This window comes from Leptodactylus fuscus, chromosome 1 (genome assembly GCF_031893055.1).
Source record: "Leptodactylus fuscus isolate aLepFus1 chromosome 1, aLepFus1.hap2, whole genome shotgun sequence".
NCBI classification, from domain to species: domain Eukaryota; kingdom Metazoa; phylum Chordata; class Amphibia; order Anura; family Leptodactylidae; genus Leptodactylus; species Leptodactylus fuscus.
The window spans coordinates 6,850,820-6,876,139 of record NC_134265.1 but is presented as its reverse complement, the minus strand read 5'-3'; the positions used below and the strand labels follow the sequence as shown (position 1 = coordinate 6,876,139).

Sequence of the window (25,320 nt, the reverse complement as noted above, 5' to 3'; positions counted from 1 at the left end):
AAATACACAAGATCAAAGAAATCATTTGCAGTGCCGTCCATCCTTTTCCTAAGAACATGACAGATATAAATGATAGAGATGAGCGAACAGTGTTCTATCGAACACATGTTCGATCGGATATCAGGGTGTTCGCCATGTTCGAATCGAATCGAACACCACGTGGTAAAGTGCGCCAAAATTCGATTCCCCTCCCACCTTCCCTGGCGCCTTTTTTGCACCAATAACAGCGCAGGGGAGGTGGGACAGGAACTACGACACCGGGGGCATTGAAAAAAATTGGAAAAAGTCATTGGCTGCCGAAAACAGGTGACCTCCATTTTAGACGAATAGTGGATTTCAAATCCGGGTCATATGAGAATGTGAACTTTGTGACTATGAGACAGGGATAGCTGTACAGGCAGGGATAGCTAGGGATAACCTTTATTTAGGGGGGGAATGTTATTAAAAATAACTTTTTGGGGCTCTATCGGGTGTGTAATTGTGATTTTTGTGAGATAAACTTTTTCCCATAGGGATGCATTGGCCAGCGCTGATTGGCCGAATTCCGTACTCTGGCCAATCAGTGCTGGCCAATGCATTCTATTAGCTTGATGAAGCAGAGTGTGCACAAGGGTTCAAGCGCACCCTCGGCTCTGATGTAGCAGAGCCGAGGCTGCACAAGGGTTCAAGCGCACCCTCGGCTCTGATGTAGGAGAGCCGAGGGTGCACTTGAACCCTTGTGCACCCTCAGCTCTGCTACATCAGAGCCGAGGGTGCGCTTGAACCCTTGTGCACACTCTGCTTCATCAAGCTAATAGAATGCATTGGCCAGCGCTGATTGGCCAATGTATTCTATTAGCCTGATGAAGTAGAGCTGAATGTGTGTGCTAAGCACACACATTCAGCTCTACTTCATCGGGCTAATAGAATGCATTGGCCAGCGCTGATTGGCCAGAGTACGGAACTCGACCAATCAGCGTTGGCTCTGCTGGAGGAGGCGGAGTCTAAGATCGCTCCACACCAGTCTCCATTCAGGTCCGACCTTAGACTCCGCCTCCTCCGGCAGAGCCAGCGCTGATTGGCCGAAGGCTGGCCAATGCATTCCTATGCGAATGCAGAGACTTAGCAGTGCTGAGTCAGTTTTGCTCAACTACACATCTGATGCACACTCGGCACTGCTACATCAGATGTAGCAATCTGATGTAGCAGAGCCGAGGGTGCACTAGAACCCCTGTGCAAACTCAGTTCACGCTAATAGAATGCATTGGCCAGCGCTGATTGGCCAATGCATTCTTTTAGCCCGATGAAGTAGAGCTGAATGTGTGTGCTAAGCACACACATTCAGCACTGCTTCATCACGCCAATACAATGCATTAGCCAGTGCTGATTGGCCAGAGTACGGAATTCGGCCAATCAGCGCTGGCTCTGCTGGAGGAGGCGGAGTCTAAGGTCGGACCTGAATGGAGACTGGTGTGGAGCGATCTTAGACTCCGCCTCCTCCAGCAGAGCCAGCGCTGATTGGTCGAGTTCCGTACTCTGGCCAATCAGCGCTGGCCAATGCATTCTATTAGCCCGATGAAGTAGAGCTGAATGTGTGTGCTTAGCACACACATTCAGCTCTACTTCATCAGGCTAATAGAATACATTGGCCAATCAGCGCTGGCCAATGCATTCTATTAGCTTGATGAAGCAGAGTGTGCACAAGGGTTCAAGCGCACCCTCGGCTCTGATGTAGCAGAGCTGAGGGTGCACAAGGGTTTAAGTGCACCCTCGGCTCTCCTACATCAGAGCCGAGGGTGCGCTTGAACCCTTGTGCAGCCTCGGCTCTGCTACATCAGAGCCGAGGGTGCGCTTGAACCCTTGTGCACACTCTGCTTCATCAAGCTAATAGAATGCATTGGCCAGCACTGATTGGCCAGAGTACGGAATTCGGCCAATCAGCGCTGGCCAATGCATTCTATTAGCCCGATGAAGTAGAGCTGAATGTGTGTGCTAAGCACACACATTCAGCACTGCTTCATCACGCCAATACAATGCATTAGCCAGTGCTGATTGGCCAGAGTACGGAATTCGGCCAATCAGCGCTGGCTCTGCTGGAGGAGGCGGAGTCTAAGATCGCTCCACACCAGTCTCCATTCAGGTCCGACCTTAGACTCCGCCTCCTCCAGCAGAGCCAGCGCTGATTGGCCGAATTCCGTACTCTGGCCAATCAGCACTGGCTAATGCATTGTATTGGCGTGATGAAGCAGTGCTGAATGTGTGTGCTTAGCACACACATTCAGCTCTACTTCATCGGGCTAATAGAATGCATTGGCCAATCAGCGCTGGCCAATGCATTCTATTAGCGTGAACTGAGTTTGCACAGGGGTTCTAGTGCACCCTCGGCTCTGCTACATCAGATTGCTACATCTGATGTAGCAGTGCCGAGTGTGCATCAGATGTGTAGTTGAGCAAAACTGACTCAGCACTGCTAAGTCTGCATTCGCATAGGAATGCATTGGCCAGCCTTCGGCCAATCAGCGCTGGCTCTGCCGGAGGAGGCGGAGTCTAAGGTCGGACCTGAATGGAGACTGGTGTGGAGCGATCTTAGACTCCGCCTCCTCCAGCAGAGCCAGCGCTGATTGGTCGAGTTCCGTACTCTGGCCAATCAGCACTGGCCAATGCATTTCTATGGGGAAAAGTTAGCTTGCGAAAATCGCAAACTGACAGGGATTTCCATGAAATAAAGTGACTTTTATGCCCCCAGACATGCTTCCCCTGCTGTCCCAGTGTCATTCCAGGGTGTTGGTATCATTTCCTGGGGTGTCATAGTGGACTTGGTGACCCTCCAGACACGAATTTGGGTTTCCCCCTTAACGAGTTTATGTTCCCCATAGACTATAATGGGGTTCGAAACCCATTCGAACACTCGAACAGTGAGCGGCTGTTCGAATCGAATTTCGAACCTCGAACATTTTAGTGTTCGCTCATCTCTAATAAATGACACAACCTGAGACCAACCGTCTGGAAGATCACATGGTAAAGTCATGTGTCCTACTTGCCTGATATGGAAAAGCTTATAATAGATAAGAAATTTAAAAAAAACACACAAATCACAAAAAACAAGTCAAACAAGGTATCAACAATAACTGGTGCCTGTGGGGGGAGAACAAAAGATGGCAGGTGGGTGGTAGCGATGAACATCCGGGAGACACGGAAACCATAGCAGAGTCAAATACTCAATTCAGGAACAAGAACAAAGACAAACAAACAGCATGTCAATACAGAAAAGAAAGAAACAAAATGGGGGGAAATAGAAAATCAAATTACACAGAGGGGAAGACAGTCTGGAATTCAGCAGAATATTAAGAGCCGCGTCTGCTGGTGGGCTCTACAGCGTTGTTTCAATTCTGTGAGCAAATTTTCCATGCTCGGGGCGTTGTGGATTGCCACAATCTAGGGATAACGGTTCTCGCCGCTACTAATAGGAAACCCAGTAGCTTGTGGTTATAAGGGCCCCTTCACACGAGGTAAACGCGCGTGTATTTTGACGTGTATTTTGACGTGTTTTTTTACACGTGTAAAAGAAAATGCCATTGAAGTCAATGGGAGTCGGATTTTTACACGTGTATTTTGCCAAAATACACGCGCGTTTACTCCGTGTGAAGGGGCTCTAATTCTTAAACTTACAGGGGAAGATAGAGAGGAGCAGGGTCATCTTCCAAAACAATGCCAGTGACCATCTGAATAATATGAGAGGCGTCCGACCAAAAGGTGGCTTAGGAGTGTAGATCCCCTCCAGATGTGCACCATTGTGTCCCAGGCGGTGTTACAGCGGAAGGGTAAACCTCATGAAGGACAGAAGGGAACCTGTACCATCGGGAGAGGATCTTATAGTTTGTTTCCTGTGCCTTGCAAGATATAGAGAACTTATGGCACGCCTGGAGAGCCAAAGTTCATGTGTCTGCCAAGAACAAGAACCCAATTCCCTTTCCTACCCGTGAAATCTTGTAGTTGGAAAAAAAGTAATATAAAAATGGGAAAGCTGGGTATTCTGCAAGTGAGAGGCAATGGAGTCAGGGTCTAGGCTCGTAGCGAGTAACTCACAGTGGGGAAAGAGACCAATATAACCCGATGGAATCTTAGGGTAGGTTGACCCACAGTGTGAGAGAGGAAAGAGGAGTGAAATGCAGCAGGAAAGTCCGGGTTGCCCAAGACTAGGGTCATAGGACCATCATTAAGGAGTCAAGAATTGGAGCTGTGACTGCGGCCATGAAGTAACTAGAGCAACCAGGGACCACCAAACTCTCCCCCTTTCCCGTGTGGGCCTAACAATAGTACTTCTCACGATTTGCAGGAGCTTTGATGTCCAGATAAACCTAGTGAAAATGTTCAGGAATGTGGCTAGGAAATGCTTAGGTAATATTATGGGGACAGATTGAAAGAGGTAGAGAAGGCGGGGGAGTACATTCATCTTCAGTAGGTTGGTGCGACCTAGCCAGGAAAAACCTTTGGTATCCCAGTGAGCAAGATCCGTCTGGAGAGTGCGCAGAATCGGGAGGAAGTTCAGCGAGTACGTACCAGATAAGATAGTAGGAAGCTGCACACCCAGGGCCCAGGTATTTGATCACATTTGAGGACCATGTAAAGGGAAAGGCGGATCGGAGATTACTGAGTACAGACATAGGTAATGAAACCCTGGGGGCGGGGCTTTTGGAAGATTAATTTTATAATTACTACAGGACATCATCTGCACATGCTCAGATTATTAAATGCAGATCATGGACACGGAGACCGTGGATATCTGGGTTATCCCTAATTGTCACAGCATGTAGCATTGGGGATAGGGGACAGCCTTGCCGGGTACTGCTATGAATAGTGAAAGGGGAAGAGAGTATACCATCAACTCAGAGCGAGTATGGGTGAGCATTGTGGGGCAATACTTATCTGTATAAGGGTGTCCTCCAGGAACCTCCAGTCAACTCTATCAAAAGTTTTCACCGCATCCAGAGAAAGCAGCATCATAAGAGTCCGAGAACACTGAGTGTGATGGATCGCGGAGAAGGCCATTACTGTATTATCTCGGGCTTCCATATAAGGGACAATTCCCACCTGATCAAGATTTATAGGATCCTCCATGTGTTGACTCAATCGGTTGGCTATCAATTTGGCATAGAGCTTCGCATCAGGTGTTGATTAGGGAAATCGGCCATTAACTAGGGCAGAGCAGGTGATCCTTACCCGCCTTGGGAATAACTGTGATGTGTGGATAGAGGAAGGACGGGGGAGGGGAGGAAGGAGTGGGATGACTTGGAGTTTTCATCGGTTGCCTTTTCGGGTACACAAAAGTGTCTGATGGCCTTTTATTCCCATTTTGTTGTTGATTTTCAGTTCTTTTTGAGACCTTTTCCTTGTATGCTAAATATCAGGATCATTTTAAGCTCCAGATGTGGAGGTAACAATTATATTTTAGGAGTTTGTTCTGTTAAGATATAGGAAAGTTTTTAGTTTTACTTTACGTTGCAACATCTTAGAATTTCTGCTGTAATAGTAGAAGTTCAGCGGCCCATTCCACTGCATACAGGGGGTTCCTGGGGATGTCATTGGTATGGGAAATCAATTTGGCCCTGAAATACTCTTAAACCCCTTGCCAACATCTGCCGTAATAGTACGGAATGAGATTCAGGACCAACGTTACCAGTGTTACTTACCTCTCCTGTGCTCCGGCGTGAACCCATGCAGTCTTTGGCCTCTGTAGTGACATCACAGACATCATGTGGGTCAGACTGGCATTGAGACACATAATGATGCCTGTGTAAACCACGTCTGTGATGTCATTGAAGAGGAGGACAGCGGAGCTCAGGAGAGTTGAGTGCCACTGGTTTTTATGTTTGTCAACTCCCCTGGGACTCTGATCTACAGTGGCGTAACTACCGCCGTAGCAGTAGAGGCAGCTGCCACAGGGCCCGGGACATTAGGGGCCTGGTGACAGCCGCTACCGCTGCTAACATTATATTCGGGGGTCTTTTCGGACCCCCGAGAATAATGATCGGCGGCCCGTGAGAGGTAAGAAACATAAAACCACTGTTACTTACCTCTCCACGATCCGGGCAGGCTTCGGCCTAGTCGTCTGACGTCTCATGACCCCTGGCCTGCGTCCCAGGTCATGTGACATCTGATGTCATTGAAGAAGGACTACTTCAATGCCGGGAAAAAGACCCCAGAGTATAATAATTGTTTATGAGTGTCCACAGTGGGACATAATACTGTGTGCAGGGACCAATATGGGACATAATACTGTGTGCAGGGACCAATATGGGACATAATACTGTGTGCAGGGGCCACTGAGGGACATAATACTGTGTGCAGGGGCCACTATGGGGTATAATACTGTGTGCAGGGGCCACTGAGGGACATAATACTGTGTACAGGGGCCACTATGGGGTACAATACTGTGTGCAGGGGCCACTGAGGGACATAATACTGTGTGCAGGAGCCACTATGGGGTATAATACTGTGTGCAGGGGCCACTATGGGGTATAATACTGTGTGCAGGGGCCACTGAGGGACATAATACTGTGTACAGGGGCCACTACGGGGTATAATACTGTGTGCAAAGGGCCACTACGTGGCATAATAGAGCGCACCTCTTCGGTGTCGGGGTTGGGGGGGGGTATTTCAAAAGTTCGCCACGGGGCCCCGCCATTCCTAGTTATGCCACTGCTGATCTATATAATAATAGTTTGTGGATGATGTCTCCCAAAAACTTTGAGTTCTGCTGAACCGAAATTTTTTTCAATACTTATACGAACACTGTTGGGGCCACAATGGGACATGATACTGTACAGAGGCTGCTATGGAACATTATGCTGTATGTGGAGGGACCAGTATGGGACATTATAGTGTGTGTAAAGAAGGCGGTATGCCATGTGGGGGCCTCCCAAGTAAAATATTTGCTGTTAGGCCCAGTCTTTGCTAGTTACACCCCTGGCAATGGCCGTTTTGTGCTAAAAAAAACCCCCACTTCTTCTGGCCTCTATCCACATAAACGCCTGAGAAGATTATATGTAAATTAGCTTCAATTCTCCATTTGGGCAGTAACTTATGTTTGTCTATTAGAAAACAAAAGGTTCCCGCCCACATAGAGAATCAGAGCTGGTTTACATTTGATCTTCCGGGTGTTCTAGTCATTGAATGAGCGAATAGTATTCGAAACTCTAGTTGCTCCATAGGAATGAATGGAAGCGGCCGAACACCAAGGGGTTAAGTGCCGACCGCGCGCCGGCCGCTTCCATTCATTCCTATGGAGCAAGGTATTCGCTCATCTCTAGTAATAACTTTGAGACGATTTAATTTACATAAATGATTTTGAGATTGTTTTCTTGTGACACGATGTACTTCATGTTAGTGAGAAATATTGATAAATATTTTTATATTTATTTATAAAAAAAAATAGGAATTTTGGAATAAAAAAATCACAATTTTCAAAATGTGAAATTCACTGCTTTTCAAGCAGATAGTCATATCACACAAATACATGAATAAATATTATCCACCATATCTCTGATTTATAGCGGATCATTTTTTTAATTGTCCTTTAATGTATTTTGGACATTATATATCTTACAAGTGTAACAGCGGTTTTCCAGATTTATAAGAAAATTTCCCAAACTAATTTTTTAGGGACCACTTCAATTCTGAAGAAACCCCCATAAATCACCTCATTTTCAAAACTGCGCTCCTCATATAATTCAAAACAGCATTTTTTTTAACCCTTTAAGCACTTCACAGAAATAAAAACAATATGGAGGTGAAATTTAGACATTTCATTTTTTTTTTCAATAACACATTTATTTAGCCCTAAAATTAACACAAACACGAAGTGTCAAAGGGCAAAACACATCTTGTAGTACATTTTCTCCTGAGCACAAAAACACCCCACATGTTCTGTAATCTTAGGTTTGGGCACATGGCAGCACACGGAAGGAAAGGAGCAACTCTGGGGGTATGAAAAACAGATTTGCTGGAATAGTTTTTGGGTTCCATGTCTCATTTGCAGAGCCCATAAAGTACCAGTACAAAGGAAAGCCCTCAAAAGTGACCCCATTTTGGAAATTTCACCCCTCACAGAATTTATCAAGAAGTATGGTGAGCATTTTGACCCAGCAGCCTTTTCACAGATTTTATTAACATTGGGATGTGTAAATTGAAAAATTAATAGAATGTCACTTTTTTACCAAATTTTTCATTTTCACAGGGGGGTTAAAAAAGCCCCCCCCTCCCAGTTTGTTACACAATCTCTCTTGATCACGGCAAAACCCCATATACGGTTACAGTGTACTCTATGGGTACATGGTGGGGCTTGGAATGGAAAGAGCGATATTTAGATTATGGAGGGCAGATTTTGCTGGAATAGTTTTCAGGTAACATGTTGCATTTACAGAGCCCCTAAAGTACCAGGACAATGGAAACCTTCAAAAGTGACCCCGTTTTGGAAACTACACCCCTCACAGAACATATCAAGGGATATGTTTCACAGATTTTATTAACATTGAGATGTGAAAATGAGAAATTACTTTGTTTCCAATAAACCGTAAATTTAGTCCCAAAAAAATTATTTTTATAAGAGGATAAAGGAGAAAAAGCCCCCCAAAGTTTGTTCCACAATTTCTCCTGAACATGGCAATACCTCATTTGTGGTTATAAACTGCTGTATGGGAACATGGTGGGGCTCAGAATGGAAAGAGCGCTATTTGGCCTTTGGAGGGCAGATTTGACTGGATTAGATTTTGGGTGCCATGTCGCATTAGCAGAGCCTCTAAAGTACCAATACAATGGAAACCCCTCAAAAGTGACCCCATTTTGGAAACTATAACCCTCACAGAACAAATCAAGGGATATAATGAGCAGTTTGACCCTAAAGCTTTTCCACAGATTTTATTAACACTGGGACATTAAAATGAAAAAAATTTTTTTTTTTTTTTTTTCAATAAACCGTCAATTTAGTCCAAGGATAAGGATTTAGTCCAAGGATAAGGGAGAAGGATAAGGATAGAGGATAAGGGAGAAAAAGCTCCCCAAAGTTTGTTACACAATTTCTCCTGAACGCAGCAAAACCCCATATATGGTCATAATCTGCTGTATGGGTACATGGTGGGACTTGGAATGGAAAGAGGGCAGATTTTACAGAAATAGTTTTCAGGTGCCACGTCGCATTTGCAGAGCCCTAAAGTATCAATACAATGGAAACCCCTCAAAAGTGACCCCATTTTAGAAACTACACCCGTCAAGGAATGAATCAAGGGGTATTATCATTTTGAGCCTAAGAGTGTTTAATGTACAATGTAAAAATTACAATTTTTAAAGAAATATACCATTTTTCTACCCAATATGCTGCACTCGGTTTGTGTCATCAGAGACCTGCACTCTTAAAACTATTTGGTGGGCTATTCCAGGTAGATAGAAGTTATATATGTGGGTGTAAACTGCTGTTTGGGCACACAGCAGAGCTCAGAAGGGAAGGAGTTCGGCGCTGTTTAGCTTTTGGTGTACAGATTTGGAAGGGTTTCCTGACACCATGTTGTTTTTGCAGAGCCCTAGAGATGCCAGTAAATTGAAATTCCCCAAGAAGTGACCACATTTTGTAGGGGAAATTTTAGATTCTCTACAAATGTGACATGGCGTCCAATAACCAACAATCTAAATCAGCTGTCCAAAAGCACATACTGCTTCTTCACATCTGTGCCCTGTTGTGTGCCCAAATGGCAGTTTAGGCCCACATGTATGACACTGGTGTACCCAGGATAATGTACTTACTATCATTTGTGGGTATCAACTGCTGTTTGGGCACAGGAGGGAAGCAGCACTAAATTTAGTTTTTGGAGCACAGTTTGGTTTCTGGACATTATGCCACTTTTGAAGAGCCCCTGAATTGACAGTAAGATAGAACCTGCACACACCTAACCCTACTTTGGACACCACACCCCTCAAAGGATGCATCAAGTGTGGTAGTGAGCATTTTTAAACTTTGAATGTGACATTAATTTCATTTGCAGAAATGAATGCACATCTGACAATAAAAAGAGAAAATTGCAAGTTTTCCAGAGATATGTCATTTCAGTGCCTGATATGTTGTACCCAGCTTATGTCAGCAGAGACACAAAATCCAAAAACTGTTAAGTGGATATCCCAGCCATTTGGAACATTCATCTCTGATACAAGCCGGGTATAACATATTACACACTGAAATGACGTATTCCTGAAAAAATTGTAATTTTCATCTTCCACCATGAGCTGCGTATTCATTTCTGGAAAATTAATTAAAGTAACACTTGGGGGTTAAATATGCTCACTGTACAGCTAAAACCTGCTTCCGATGGTGTCCGAGGCATCCAGTGTCAGTAACAAACACTTAAAGAGGACCTTTCATCAGATTGGGCACGGGCAGTTTTATATACTGCTGGAAAGCTGACAGTGCGCTGAATTCCCCGATCTGTGCCCGGTGTAAAGCGCTATCGGTCCCGGTACCGTAGCGCTTTAGTGTCAGAAGGGCGTTTCTGACAGTTAGCCAGGGACGCCCTTCTGCCCAGCAGCGCCTATCGTGCTGTACAGTGTGAGCGGGGAGGAACTCCCCCCTCCCGCTCCTGATAACATTCGTCTATGGACAAGCTGTGTGAGCAGAGGGAGGGGGCGATCCTCCCCGCTCACACAGTACAGCGTGATAGGCGCTGCTGGGCAGAAGGGCGTCCCTGGCTAAGTGTCAGAAACGCCCTTCTGACACTAAAGTGCTACAGTACCGGGACCGATAGCGCTTTACACCGAGCACAGATCGGGAAAGCCGACATTGCGCTGAATTCAGCGCACTGTCAGCTTTCCAGCAGTATATAGAACTGCCTGTGCCCGATCTGATGAAAGGTCCTCTTTAAGGTGCTGCGGCCACTATTGATCACGGTATCTTAAGGGTTAAACAGAGAGGATCAGTGCTATCACTGTCCCTACTGTTGCAACTGGAGTCTGGTTCGCAGATACAGCTCGGCTCCCACTGTGATCGTACGAGATCTGATTCTGAGCCCGCTCGATCACCATCACGTATGTGTATTTGGAGATGTGGTAACTATTCACATTCTCACTCATACCTGTACGTGAGAATAAATGAAGGGGTTAAAGTAAAATAAATTAATTAATCTAAAAAACAGTGAATGTAAATTCCTTCTTTATACATAGACGGATCAATGACTTCAGGTTGACAATCCACTTAAAATCTGCTCCTCCACAGTGTGAATTCTCTGATGTCTAACAAGAACTGATTTCTGAGCAAAACATTTCCTACATACTGGGCATGAATATGGCTTCTCTCCTGTGTGAATTCTCTGATGTCTGACAAGATCTGATTTCTGAATAAAACATTTCCCACATTCTGGGCATGAATATGTCTTCTCCCCAGTGTGAGTTCTTTGATGTTTAACAAGTTCTGTTTTAGAGATAAAACATTTCCCACATTCTGGGCATGAATTTGGCTTCTCTCCTGTGTGAATTCTTTGATGATTAACAAGGTTTGATTTATAGGTAAAACTTTTCTCACATTCTGGACATGAATATGGCTTCTCTCCTGTGTGAATTATTTGATGCCTAACAAGGTCTGACTTATAAGTAAAACATTTTCCACATTGTAGGCACGAATATGGCTTCTCCCCTGTGTGAATTCTTTGATGCTTAACAAGTTCTGTTTTAGAAATAAAGCATTTCCCACATTGTGGGCATGAATATGGTTTCTCTCCTGTGTGAATCTTTTGGTGTTCAACAAGATGTGATTTCCGAGCAAAACATTTCCCACACTCTGAGCATGAATATGGCTTCTCCCCTGTGTGAATTCGTTGATGCTTAACAAGGTCTGATTTATAAGTAAAACATTTCTCACATTCTGGACATGAATATGGCTTCTCACCTGTGTGAATTTTTTGATGCTTAGTAAGTTCTGTTTTAAAGATACAACTTTTCCCACATTGTGGGCATGAATATGGCTTCTCCCCTGTGTGAATTCTTTGATGCTTAACAAGGTCTGATTTAAAAGTAAAACATTTTCCACATTCTGGGCATGAATATGGCTTCTCCCCTGTGTGAATTCTTTGATGCTTAGTAAGTTCTGTTTTAAAGATAAAACTTTTCCCACATTGTGGACATGAATATGGCTTCTCCCCTGTGTGAATTCTTTGATGCTTAACAAGGTCTGATTTAAAAGTAAAACATTTTCCACATTCTGGGCATGGATATGGCTTCTCCCCTGTGTGAATTCTTTGATGCTTAGTAAGTTCTGTTTTAAAGATAAAACTTTTCCCACATTGTGGACATGAATATGGCTTTTCCCCTGTGTGAATTCTTTGATGCCTAACAAGGTCTGATTTATAAGCAAAACATTTCCCACATTCTGAGCATGAATATGGCTTCTCTCCTGTGTGAGTTCTCTGATGTTCAACACCCCTTCTGAAATTTTCATTTTGCTTAACAGGTTGTGATGAATTAGGAGAAAGATCTTTCTCTTGAGGGGCTGGGAGTATATTTGGGGTAATGACATGCTCTTCATATGGATCTTGTGTGATACCATGATCCTCTGCTTTATAATCTGTAGATATCAGATGTCCCTCTGAGCTCCTGGTACAGTCATCTGAGAAGAAGAAAACTGATGTTACTATTATTGTATAACATAACCTTATAAGTATATTCCCCACTGAGCTGCCGCTGCCTGAGACGCTTCAGACCGTGTGAAGAAGTGAAGTCAGTGGCACAGCCAGCAAACGACGGCAGTGCGGCCTACTTCATTAGTATTCACTGTGTTGAGACGGAGATCGTCACTCCATAAGGAGAGAACCACCATTTAGGTGTGTGGAGTCTTATTAAGCCATGAGCGCTCCACTGTGCAAAGGAACATGGGAAGAATATGCAAATCTGACTTCCATGATGTAATTAGGATGCCAATGCCTCAAGTATGCACACCTAAGCCACTCACCTCTGTCAGATCAGTCCTCACTGCACCAAGCTGATGAGATGCAAATACATAGAAACAGCTGTCCTTGGCTGAGAAGATGTATCTGGTATAATCCCAACATCATTGCAAACAAAGGCCTCTGAGAAGGTCGGCATGATGTTAAAGGGAGCGCCCTCTATAGGTTTGTTTGACTGAGACTCTGTCTTCCTAATTACATCATGGAAGTCAGATTTGCATATTCTTCCCAGGAGACGGAGGTCAGTGATAGTGACTAGTAATGAAGCGGGGCAGGAGACGCCACCACTGCTCTAGGTCACTGTAGAGGTGAACACAATCCCTGGCTGCTTAAATATGGCCACTTATGTGGAATAATACTGTAGGATGCCATAAATCTTACTGTATTACACCCCATACACACAATAGAATCCAAACCACATCTGCAGGATTTCCCAGCCTGAACTGACCGCGGATCTGCTGTCCCATACAGTATGTAGTAGGGTCTGTGGAGTCACAAGGAAGCAGGGACTCCTAGCGTCATAGATCACTAAGATACAGGGAGTCCTGGTGTGTGGACAGAGTTCAGGCTGGGAAATGTGACTGATGTACAGACCAGATTTTCTAGTCCGGATTCCATAGTGTGATTGGGGTCTAAGGTGAGGTTTACACAGTGACATTTGTAAAAGCTGCTTCAGGAATTCAGAAGAATGGAGGATTATATAGATAATCTGTTTTCCCTTAGTCCAAACAGCAGCACAACACAAAAAATAATAATCATACAAAGAATAAATGGGAGGGAGCCTTGTGCTGCTGTTTGGACTAAGGGAAAACAGATTATCTACATAATCCTCCATTCCCCCTACGTCCAACAGCAGCACAAGATTGGGGAACTAGCGAGTATAATCCCCTAGGGAGGGACCTCTTGGCATGTAGATGATAAGACCGAATGGCCAAATGCAACTGCCTCTGAACTGCGTCAGTCCAATCTATAATGTCTTGCAAACGTTAAGTGGGAAATCCAAGTGGCTGCTGAGCAAATTTGGTCAAAGGAGAGAGAACGTCTATCGGAACGTTGATACTGCCCTAGTGGAATGGGCACGTACAAACTCAGGGACTGGTGTTAACCAACAGATTCTACGATCTCCTGAAAGAAGAAGTTCAGTCCAGATAAATTCGGAGAGCCCTTACCAGGTCTAAAGAATATAACCTCTCCTCCTCCTCAGAAGTGGGGGAGGGGGAAAAAAGATGGTACAAATATGACCTGAATAATGTTCTGAAAGGAAGGAACCTTTGACAAAAACCCCCGAACAAATCTAAGTTGGACTCTATCAAGAAAGAAGGATAGGTATGGCTTTTAGGCGGCCAAGGCCTGGAGCTCACTAATTCTTTTAGCTGAGGTTATAGCCAGCAAGTAGGATACCTTATAGGAAATGTACTTTAAATCCACTTCCCGTAGAGGTTCAAATGGAGGATCGCATAACCCCTGAAGGACTGAAGTCAAGTCCCATTGTGGGATAGGGGTGTGCACCTGAGAGCCGAGCATAGAGGCCCCTTTTAGAAACTGCATAACCAGAGGATTCTGTGATAATCGTGTCCCTAGTAGAGTGGAGAGAGCAGAGACATGTATTTTTAAGGCTGCTGTCCAGACGATTCTGTAAAAACTCCAAGACTGACTCCATAGCAGAGATCTTCAACTGCTTGTCAGAACACCAACTTTGAAAGATACGTCCAATCCTGTGGTAGCTCCGGTTGGTGGACTCCGCTAGTGTCCTCTGGACAGCCTGGGATAATCCTTTGTTTCCGCATATGGAGTGATCAACCTCCAGGCAGTGAGGCTGAATTTGTTCAAGTCCTGGCAGAACTAATTGCTTAGTGTTACCAGGTTCTGAATCGGTGGAAGCCTCCAGTATGTCCCTTGACTCATTTAGAATGAGGTGGGTAAACCATGCCCTTTTTGGCCAGAACGGCATGATCACAATTGCCGAGGTCTGGTCCTGACTAACTTTTGCCAATACCTTCAGTATCATGGGGATTGGAGGGAAGATGTAGGCCAGTCTGAACCTCCAAGGTATTGACAGGGAATCTACCGCCAAGAAGTTGTTCTCCTGGTAGAGGGAACAAAACCTCCTCAGCTTGGTGTTGTATTCGGTGGCCATCAGATCCACCTCGGGGAAACCCCACATCCCGGTGAGATGAAGGAAGACGTCCTGATTAAGGGACCACTCGCCTGATGTCATGAGGCCTCTGCTCAGCCGATCCAACAGGACATTCAGGCGTCCCTTTATATGAACCGCTGTCAAATGAGATAAGTTCATCAGATTCCTTACTGGCCAGGCTGGATTTTCCACCTCCCATTTATTTCCATAGAGCTCTGAGGTGGAATCTGCCTGAAGATCGAGCTGGAGGATTATTTTTCCGCTACCTGAAATAATCTGCTATATAATTCTGGTAAATTCTTTCCCTTCACGAGGACTGACAGCCGGTGAGGAAGAAATTTGCCTCGTTCACATCGATGTCAAGTCCATATTCCTGCTGTCCGTTCTATTCTATACTACATTTATTACCCCCTATAGCGGTATCACATTTATATTCAGGTATTATTAGTATTTTACCTGAATCGGGGAACAACAAATAGTCTAAACAATGTCTGAATAGAATCAGTGACCCTTCTGTGCTTTATATAGTGGTGACTCCTCACCTGGGCGGGTCCCTGTAGGAATGTCCTCCTCACACTCCTCATCACCACTCACATAGGGCTCTTCCTTTATTCTCATAGATATAGCATTCATGTCGCTCACATCTTTATCCTGATGGAAAATCTGGGAAACAAATAATGTAAAAGTCACCGGACAAATGGGGAAGTCACAGAGAATGTTCTAGATCATTAATCCGCATGAAGATGAAAGATGTCCTGACAGTAGCTGCAGGTCTGTGAGAAACCGGATAAACATATTAGATGGCGGCTCAATGACACCGCCCATGTATATAACCATATAATACTGCTGGATACAACAAGACTGACCACAAGGACTTCACAGCCCGTCTACACATCATAGGGAATATCTCCATCTACCTGATCATCATCCTGTGGAAGAAGAGGACTGGGACATCTCTCCGGTGTTGTCCTCTTACTGGATCTACCTGTAGGAAACACAGACAGGGACTGAATTCATTCTGTACATACAAATAATGGAAGTCCATGTGTATATAGTCATGTCTATTACCTGCTGATGTGAGGGGCTGCTGGTCCTCCATCATCACCTCCTTGTACAGATCCTTGTGTCCTTCTAAATACTCCCACTCCTCCATGGAGAAATAGACAGCGACATCCTGACACCTTATAGGAACCTGACAACACAATGATACAGTCATCACCCCGACCCCTCCAGTTACTGTATAATGTCCCAGCATTCCCAGCAGTGTCACCTCTCCAGTCAGCAGCTCCAGCATCTTGTGGGTGAGTCCTAGGATCTTCTGTCCATTGATCTCCTCCTGTATCAGGGGGTGAGGTGGAGGCCCCAGGATTGGGCTCAGGGTTCCTCCATATCCATCATACACAGGAGCCTGACAGCGCCCACTAGAGGTCTTCTTCACTACTGTGTAATCCTGGTTATGGGGAGACACATTAATAAATCTCACTACATACATGTCCAGAGTCCATCACCTCTCCAGTCATATCATCTGTTATTACTGTAGATAAGAATGATGTCATGATGACATCATCAGAATCTCTCACCTCTCCAGTAAGCTGGTAGATGATCTCTAGGGTGAGATTTAATAGACTTTCCGCCATCTTGTTCCTGTCTCTTTCCATCCTTGATGGATCAATCAGGAATATTCTCTTCTATAGAAGATACAGAGAGGATTCTATATTGTAGGAACCTGAATGGAGAGAAGATGAGACAATGTAATCACTACACGGAATCCCATGGAATAAATAGAAGAGTTGAGTCCCATTATTATCACCACCTCCTACTTCTGACGTCGGCAGCGTGTAGCTCAGGAAGGGAGTGACTTGTTGTGGGCCGGCTTGGTGGGTATATAAGGTGTGTGATAGGCTGAACAGAATCTCATTGGGAGTATTTGACCAGCCTCAAGTGTACTGGCTGAGGGGTGTTCAGTGCTCCCCGGGGTGTTGCAACACAAATTGGATCTGGAAGAACCAAAACCTGATGCCGAACAGCCCAGGAGGCTCCAGCAGCTCTAGTAGAATGAGCCGTGCTACCCACTAGGACATTATAGTGTGTGGGGGCCACTGAATGTATGAGAAGGGCTGAGAGCGAGCACTTACCTCCTTGGGTACAGCAGCCGTCTGCTCACAGGACCTGAGATGATGTCACCTGTGTGGGAGGAGTCAAAGAATCACATGACCAGATATTAGAAGTCACTGCAGAGCCATCCATGTGTGACATATATGTAGCAGAGCTGTGTGTGATGTGTATATAGCAGAGCTGTGTTTGAAGTGTATGTAGCAGAGCTGTGTGTGCGACGTGTATATAGTAGAGCTGTGTGTGTGACATGTATGTAGCAGAGCTGTGTTTGTGATGTGTATGTAGCAGAGCTGTGTGTGTGTGATGTGTATGTAGCAGAGCTGTCTGTGTGTGACGTGTGTGTAGCAGAGCTGTGTGTGTGTGATGTGTGTGTAGAAGAGCTGTGTGTGTGTGACGTGTATGTAGCAGATCTGTGTGTGTGACGTGTATGTAACAGGGTTGTGTGTGTGTGATGTGTGTAGCAGATCTGTGTGTGTGTGACGTGTGTGTAGCAGAGCTGTGTGTGTGTGACGTGTGTGTAGCAGAGCTGTGTGTGTATGATGTGTATGTAGCAGAGCTGTGTGTGTGTGACGTGTGTGTAGCAGAGCTGTGTGTGTGTGATGTGTGTGTAACAGAGCTGTGTGTGTGTGATGTGTATGTAGCAGAGCTGCCTGTGTGTGACGTGTGTGTAGCAGAGCTGTGTGTGTGTGATGTGTATGTAGCAGAGCTGTGTGTGTGTGATGTGTATGTAGCAGAGCTGTGTGTGTGTGTGATGTGTATGTAGCAGAGCTGTCTGTGTGTGACGTGTGTGTAGCAAAGCTGTGTGTTTGTGACGTATGTGTAGCAGAGCTGTGTGTGTGACGTGTGTGTAGCAGATCTGTGTGTGTGTGACGTGTGTGTAGCAGAGCTGTGTGTGTGTGTAGCAGAGCTGTGTGTGTGATGTGTATGTAGCAGAGCTGTGTGTGTGTGACGTGTGTAGCAGAGCTGTGTGTGTGTGATTTTTATGTTCAGAGCTGTGTGTGTGTGACGTGTATGTAGCAGAGCTGTGTGTGTGTGATGTGTATGTACCAGAGCTGTCTGTGTGTGACGTGTATGTAGCAAAGCTGTGTGTGTGTGACGTGTGTAGAGCAGAGCTGTGTGTGTGATGTGTATGTAGCAGATCTGTGTGTGTGACGTGTATGTAGCAGGGTTGTGTGTGTGTGATGTGTGTGTAGCAGAGGTGTGTGTGTGACGTGTGTGTAGCAGAGGTGTGTGTGTGATGTGTGTGTAGCAGAGATGTGTGTGATGTGTGTGTAGCAGAGATGTGTGTGTGTGACATGTGTGTAGCAGAGCTGTGTGTGTTATGTGTATGTAGCAGAGCTGTGTGTGTGAAGTGTGTGTAGCAGAGCTGTGTGTGTGTGTGACGTGTATGTAGCAGAGCTGTGCAAGATGTGTATGTAGCAGAGCTGTGTGTGTGACGTGTATGTAGCAGAGCTCATACCTCCCAACCGTCCCGATTTCCGTGGGACATTCACGATTCCGGTGACGTGTCCCGCGGTCCCGGTTCCAGGGAGGTATGTCACAGTTCAGCTCCTTGCTTCGCCGCTGCACGCCGCCTACTGGCTGTGTAGACGCGATGTGATGACGTCACATCGCGTCTACAACTGTGCGCGAGAGAGAGAGCAGCGGGAGAGAGCGGCGAGGGAACGAGGAGAAGGTAAGTGTAACGTGTACACTGAGTTGGAACGTGAAACTGGGGGCAGATGAAGGAGAGGACGGCATGATACTGGGGGCAGAGATGTGGGGACATGAATCTGGGGGCAGAGATGGAGGGACATGAATCTGGGGGCAGAGATGGGGGAGACATGAATCTGGGGGCAGAGATGGAGAGGACATGAATCTGGGGGCAGAGATGGAGGGGACATGAATCTGGGGGCAGAGATGTGGGGACATGTATCTGGGGGCAGAGATGGGGGACATGAATCTGGGGGCAGAGATGGAGGGGACATGAATCTGGGGGAAGAGATGGAGGGACATGAATCTGGGGGCAGAGATGGAGGGGACATGAATCTGGGGGCAGAGATGGAGGGGACATGAATCTGGGGGCAGAGATGTGGGGACATGAATCTGGGGGCAGAGATGTGGGGACATGAATCTGGGGGCAGAGATGGAGGGGACATGAATCTGGGGGCAGAGATGGAGGGGACATGAATCTGGGGGCAGAGATGTGGGGACATGAATCTGGGGGCAGAGATGGAGGGGACATGAATCTGGGGGCAGAGATGGAGAGGACATGAATCTGGGGGCAGAGATGGAGAGGACATGAATCTGGGGGCAGAGATGTGGGGACATGAATCTGGGGGCAGAGATGGAGGGACATGAATCTGGGGGCAGAGATGGGGGGGACATGAATCTGGGGGCAGAGATGGAGAGGACATGAATCTGGGGGCAGAGATGTGGGGACATGTATCTGGGGGCAGAGATGGGGGACATGAATCTGGGGCAGAGATGGAGGGGACATGAATCTGGGGGCAGAGATGGAGGGACATGAATCTGGGGGCAGAGATGGAGGGACATGAATCTGGGGCAGAGATGGAGGGGACATGAATCTGGGGCAGAGATGGAGAGGACATGAATCTGGGGGCAGAGATGGAGGGGACATGAATCTGGGGGCAGAGATGGAGGGGACATGAATCTGGGAGCAGAGATGTGGGGACATGAATCTGGGGGCAGAGATGGAGGGGACATGAATCTGGGGGCAGAGATGGAGAGGACATGAATCTGGGGGCAGAGATGGAGAGGACATGAATCTGGGGGCAGAGATGTGGGGACATGAATCTGGGGGCAGAGATGTGGGGACATGAATCTGGGGGCAGAGATGGAGGGGACATGAATCTGGGGGCAGAGATGGAGGGGACATGAATCTGGGGGCAGAGATGGAGGGACATGAATCTGGGGCAGAGATGGAGGGGACATGAATCTGGGGCAGAGATGGAGGGACATGAATCTGGGGGCAGAGATGGAGGGACATGAATCTGGGGGCAGAGATGGAGGGACATGAATCTGGGGGCAGAGATGGGGGGACATGAATCTGTGGGCAGAGATGGAGAGGGGACATGAATCTGGGGCAGAGATGGAGGGGACATGAATCTGGCGGCAGAGATGGAGGGGACATGAATCTGGGGCAGAGATGGAGGGACATGAATCTGGGGGCAGAGATGGAGGGGACATGAATCTGGCGGCAGAGATGGAGGGGACATGAATCTGGGGCAGAGATGGAGGGACATGAATCTGGGGGCAGAGATGGAGGGGACATGAATCTGGCGGCAGAGATGGAGGGGACATGAATCTGGGGCAGAGATGGAGGGACATGAATCTGGGGGCAGAGATGGAGGGGACATGAATCTGGGGGCAGAGATGGAGGGGACATGAATCTGGGGCAGAGATGGAGGGACATGAATCTGGGGGCAGAGATGGAGGGACATGAATCTGGGGGCAGAGATGGGGGACATGAATCTGTGGGCAGAGATGGAGAGGGGACATGAATCTGGGGCAGAGATGGAGGGGACATGAATCTGGGGGCAGAGATGTGGGGACATGAATCTGGGGGCAGAGATGTGGGGACATGAAACTGGGGGCAGATGAAGGGTGTATATGAAACTGGGGGCAGAGATGGAGGGGGGACATATAATTTACGGGTGACTGTAGGAGGATTATACTGTGTGCGGGCACATGAAAAATTAATGAGAATGGGCGGAGTCAACACAAAAGTGGGCGGGGCTAAACTTGCAGCCGCACATTTTGTCCCTCTTTCGGTTCTTCAAAAGTTGGGAGGTATGCTTTGAGTAGGGGCCATTATGGTGCATAATACTGTGTGCAGGGGCCACTATGGGACATAATACTGTGTGCAGGGGCCACTATGGGACATAATACTGTGTGCAGGGGCCACTATGGGACATAATACTGTGTGCAGGGGTCACTATGGGGCATAATACTGTGTGCAGGGGCCACTATGGGACATAATACTGTGTGCAGGGGCCACTATGGGACATAATACTGTGTGCAGGGGCCACTATGGGACATAATACTGTGTGCAGAGGCCACTATGGGACATAATACTGTGTGCTGGGGCCACTATGGGACATAATACTGTGTGCAGGGGCCACTATGGGGCATAATACTGTGTGCAGGGGCCACTATGGGACATAATACTGTGTGCAGAGGCCACTATGGGACATAATACTGTGTGCAGGGGCCACTATGGGACATAATACTGTGTGCAGGGGCCACTATGGGACATAATACTGTGTGCAGGGGCCACTATGGGAGATAATACTGTGTGCAGGGGTCACTATGGGACATAATACTGTGTGCAGGGGCCACTATGGGAGATAATACTGTGTGCAGGGGTCACTATGGGGCATAATACTGTGTGCAGGGGCCACTATGGGACATAATACTGTGTGCAGGGGCCACTATGGGAGATAATACTGTGTGCAGGGGTCACTATGGGACATAATACTGTGTGCAGGGGTCACTATGGGGGATAATACTGTGTGCAGGGGCCACTATGGGACATAATACTGTGTGCAGGGGCACTATGGGACATAATACTGTGTGCAGGGGTCACTATGGGACATAATACTGTGTGCAGGGGCCACTATGGGAGATAATACTGTGTGCAGGGGTCACTATGGGGGATAATACTGTGTGCAGGGGCCACTATGGGACATAATACTGTGTGCAGGGGCCACTATGGGAGATAATACTGTGTGCAGGGGTCACTATGGGACATAATACTGTGTGCAGGGGTCACTATGGGGGATAATACTGTGTGCAGGGGCCACTATGGGACATAATACTGTGTGCAGGGGCACTATGGGACATAATACTGTGTGCAGGGGTCACTATGGGACATAATACTGTGTGCAGGGGCCACTATGGGAGATAATACTGTGTGCAGGGGTCACTATGGGGGATAATACTGTGTGCAGGGGCCACTATGGGACATAATACTGTGTGCAGGGGCCACTATGGGAGATAATACTGTGTGCAGGGGTCACTATGGGACATAATACTGTGTGCAGGGGTCACTATGGGGGATAATACTGTGTGCAGGGGCCACTATGGGACATAATACTGTGTGCAGGGGTCACTATGGGACATAATACTGTGTGCAGGGGTCACTAACACTGTTTATTATGTTCTCTCACCTCCCCTGAGGATGGCTTAGCGTCACTGAGCAGTGACACTAAGGCAGAGAGCAGGTCCTCTCCGTTCCTGCTCTCTACCTGCTAACGCCGCTCCGCCCCACCCCGCCCCCGCTTTCTGTCGCCCCCCTCGGGCGGTGAAAAAGGCAGGTTCACCCCTGGTGTTACTCACCTCATCTGGATCCAGTGTTAAGCCTAGCAGGCTTCAGGCCTGTGTGGTGATGTCCGGGACCATGTGACATCTGGGCATTACCATACAGGCTAGGATTAACATCGGATCCCAGAGAGGTGAGTAACACTGGTTATTATGTTTCTTCACCTCTCCTGGTTTTCTGATTATTATACTCCAGGGCATAATAGTGGCTGCAGGAGGCTGCGGTGGGGCATATATACAGTATATATATATAGGGGTCAGGTGTGTGGATAAGTGAGGAGTCAAAGATGTTTTTGTTCAAAACTTTGGAGTCAAGTCAAAGCTGGAAGAAGTGATCATGGCGGTCCGACGGGAAGATGTCTGGAAATGAGGGAGCCTAAAAATGGGGGAAGACGTCTCCTGTAAGTAACAAGAACTGACAGCACTAATGTTACCACCAGCAACATATTCATATAAAGCAGAGATATGGGAGATAACATCCAGATCAGCTCTGTATACAGTGTATACAGCGTGCAGGAGGCTAAATGTAGCAGCCCCAGTTATAGGAGAAATCAGCCTCCAGTACAAACAAAAAAGTGATCAGATGTCCCCAAAGGTTTCTTATCACCTTATGGGGGCAAAATCTGAAAATAAAATAAAAATATAATAAAAAAGTTTAAAAAAATGTAAATAAAATAATAATAATAAAAAAAATAATAATACGCTAATAAAACGCTGTCAGTGGAGTGTCCACATGTTGCCCTATTTGGTGCAATTTTTTGTCCAATTTGAGGTGTTGGTTTTTCTGCAATGCTTTTTATCTCTGGATTAGATGCAGCCATTATATTACCGACTCCTTTCTTTTGGACTAGTAGTAACTAGAGATGAGCGAACAGTGTTCTATGGAATCAGGCTGTTCGATGTGTTCGATTCGAATCGAACATCACGTGGCAAACTCCAAAAAAATTCGATTCCCCTCCCACCTTCCCTGGCGCCTTTTTTGCACCAATAACAGCGCAGGGGAGGTGGGACAGGAACTACGACACTGGGGGCATTGAAAAAAATTGGAAAAAGTCATTGGCTGCCGAAATCAGGTGACCTCCATTTTAGACGAATAGTGGATTTCAGATCCGGGTCATATGAGAATGTGAACTTTGTGACTATGAGACAGGGATAGCTGTAAAGGCAGGGATAGCTAGGGAGAACCTTTATTTAGGGGGGAATGTTATTAAAAATAACTTTTTGGGGCTCTACCGGGTGTGTAATTGTGATTTTTGTGAGATAAACTTTTTCCCATAGGAATGCATTGGCCAGCGCTGATTGGCCAGAGTTCATAATTCGGCCAATCAGCGCTGGCTCTGCTGGAGGAGGCGGAGTCTAAGATCGCTCCACACCAGTCTCCATTCTGGTCCGACCTTAGACTCCTCCTCCTCCAGCAGAGCCAGCACTGATTGGCTGAATTATGAACTCTGGCCAATCAGCGCTGACACTCCCGTTATAAGATAAACTCAGCTAAAACCAAGGCGTTGCCAATTAACCCCTTCCCATCGATGGCATTTTTTGGTTTTGACTCCCCTCCTTCTAAAGCCCATAACTTTTTTATTTCTCCGCTCCCAGAGCCATATGAGGTCTTAATTTTTGTGGGACAAATTTTTCTTCATGATGCCACCATTATTTATTCTATATAATGTCCTGGGAAGCTGGAAAAAAAATTCAGAATGGGGTGGATTTGAAGAAAAAATGCATTTCTGCGACTTTCTTACGGACTTTGGTTTTACGGCGTTCACTGTGCAGCCACAATGACATGTCCCCTGTATTCTGTGTTTCGGTACGATTCTGGGGATATCAAATTTATATGGTTTTATTTACATTTTAACCCCTTAAAAAAATCCAAAACTGTGTTAAAAAATTTTCTTCTAAAAGTCGCCATATTCTGACAGCCGTAACTTTTTTATACGTCCGTGTACAGGGATGCATAGGGCGTCTTTTTTTGCAGAGCCGGGTGTACTTTTTAGTTTTACCATTTTTGGGAAATGCTATTGCTTGATCATTTTTTATTCAAATTTTCACATCGCATCTACAAGCCAGGAGCCGGCGGCAGCAGCGAAGCGAGGAGCTGACACAGGTCAGCTCCTCGCTTCAGCCGCATGTGTCAGCGAGAGAGAGACGCAGCGGCGAAGCGAGCACGCGAGCAGCTTCAGTCGCATGTGTCAGGGAGAGAGGCGGGCAGCGGCGAAGCGAGGAGCTGACCTGTGTCAGCTCCTTCCTCCAGCCGCATGTGTCAGCGAGAGAGGCGGGCAGAGAGTGGCGAGGGAGCGGAGGAGAAGGTAAGTTTAATGTGGAGGTGGAACGTGTATCTGGGGGCAGATGAAGGAGAGGACGGCATGACATTGGGGCATAGATGGAGAGGACATGAATCTGGGGGCAGAGATGGAGGGACATGAATCTGGGGGCAGAGATGTGGGACATGAATCTGGGGGCAGAGATGGAGAGGACATGAATCTGGGGGCAGAGATGGAAGAGGGACATGAAACTGGGGGCAGATGAAGGGTGTATATGAAACTGGGGGAGAGATAGAGGGGGGACATATAATTTACGGGTGACTGTAGGAGGATTATACTGTGTGCGGGTACATGAAAAATTAATGAGTGGAGCGGAGTCAACACAAAAAGTGGGTGGGGCTAAATTTGCGGCGGCGCGCTAAGCCGCACATTATGTCCCTCTTTCAGTTCTTCAAAAGTTGGGAGGTATGTATGTGTTCTGTAGTTCCATCGGAGGATGGATCAAATCTGCCGGACGCCATAGACAGAC

At 46.7% G+C, this 25,320-nt stretch overlaps 1 pseudogene; it reads right to left on the bottom strand.

The window, feature by feature from the left end:
* Nucleotides 1-25,320, bottom strand: part of LOC142191135 (uncharacterized) — a 91,888-nt pseudogene that overhangs the window by 14,440 nt on the left and 52,128 nt on the right.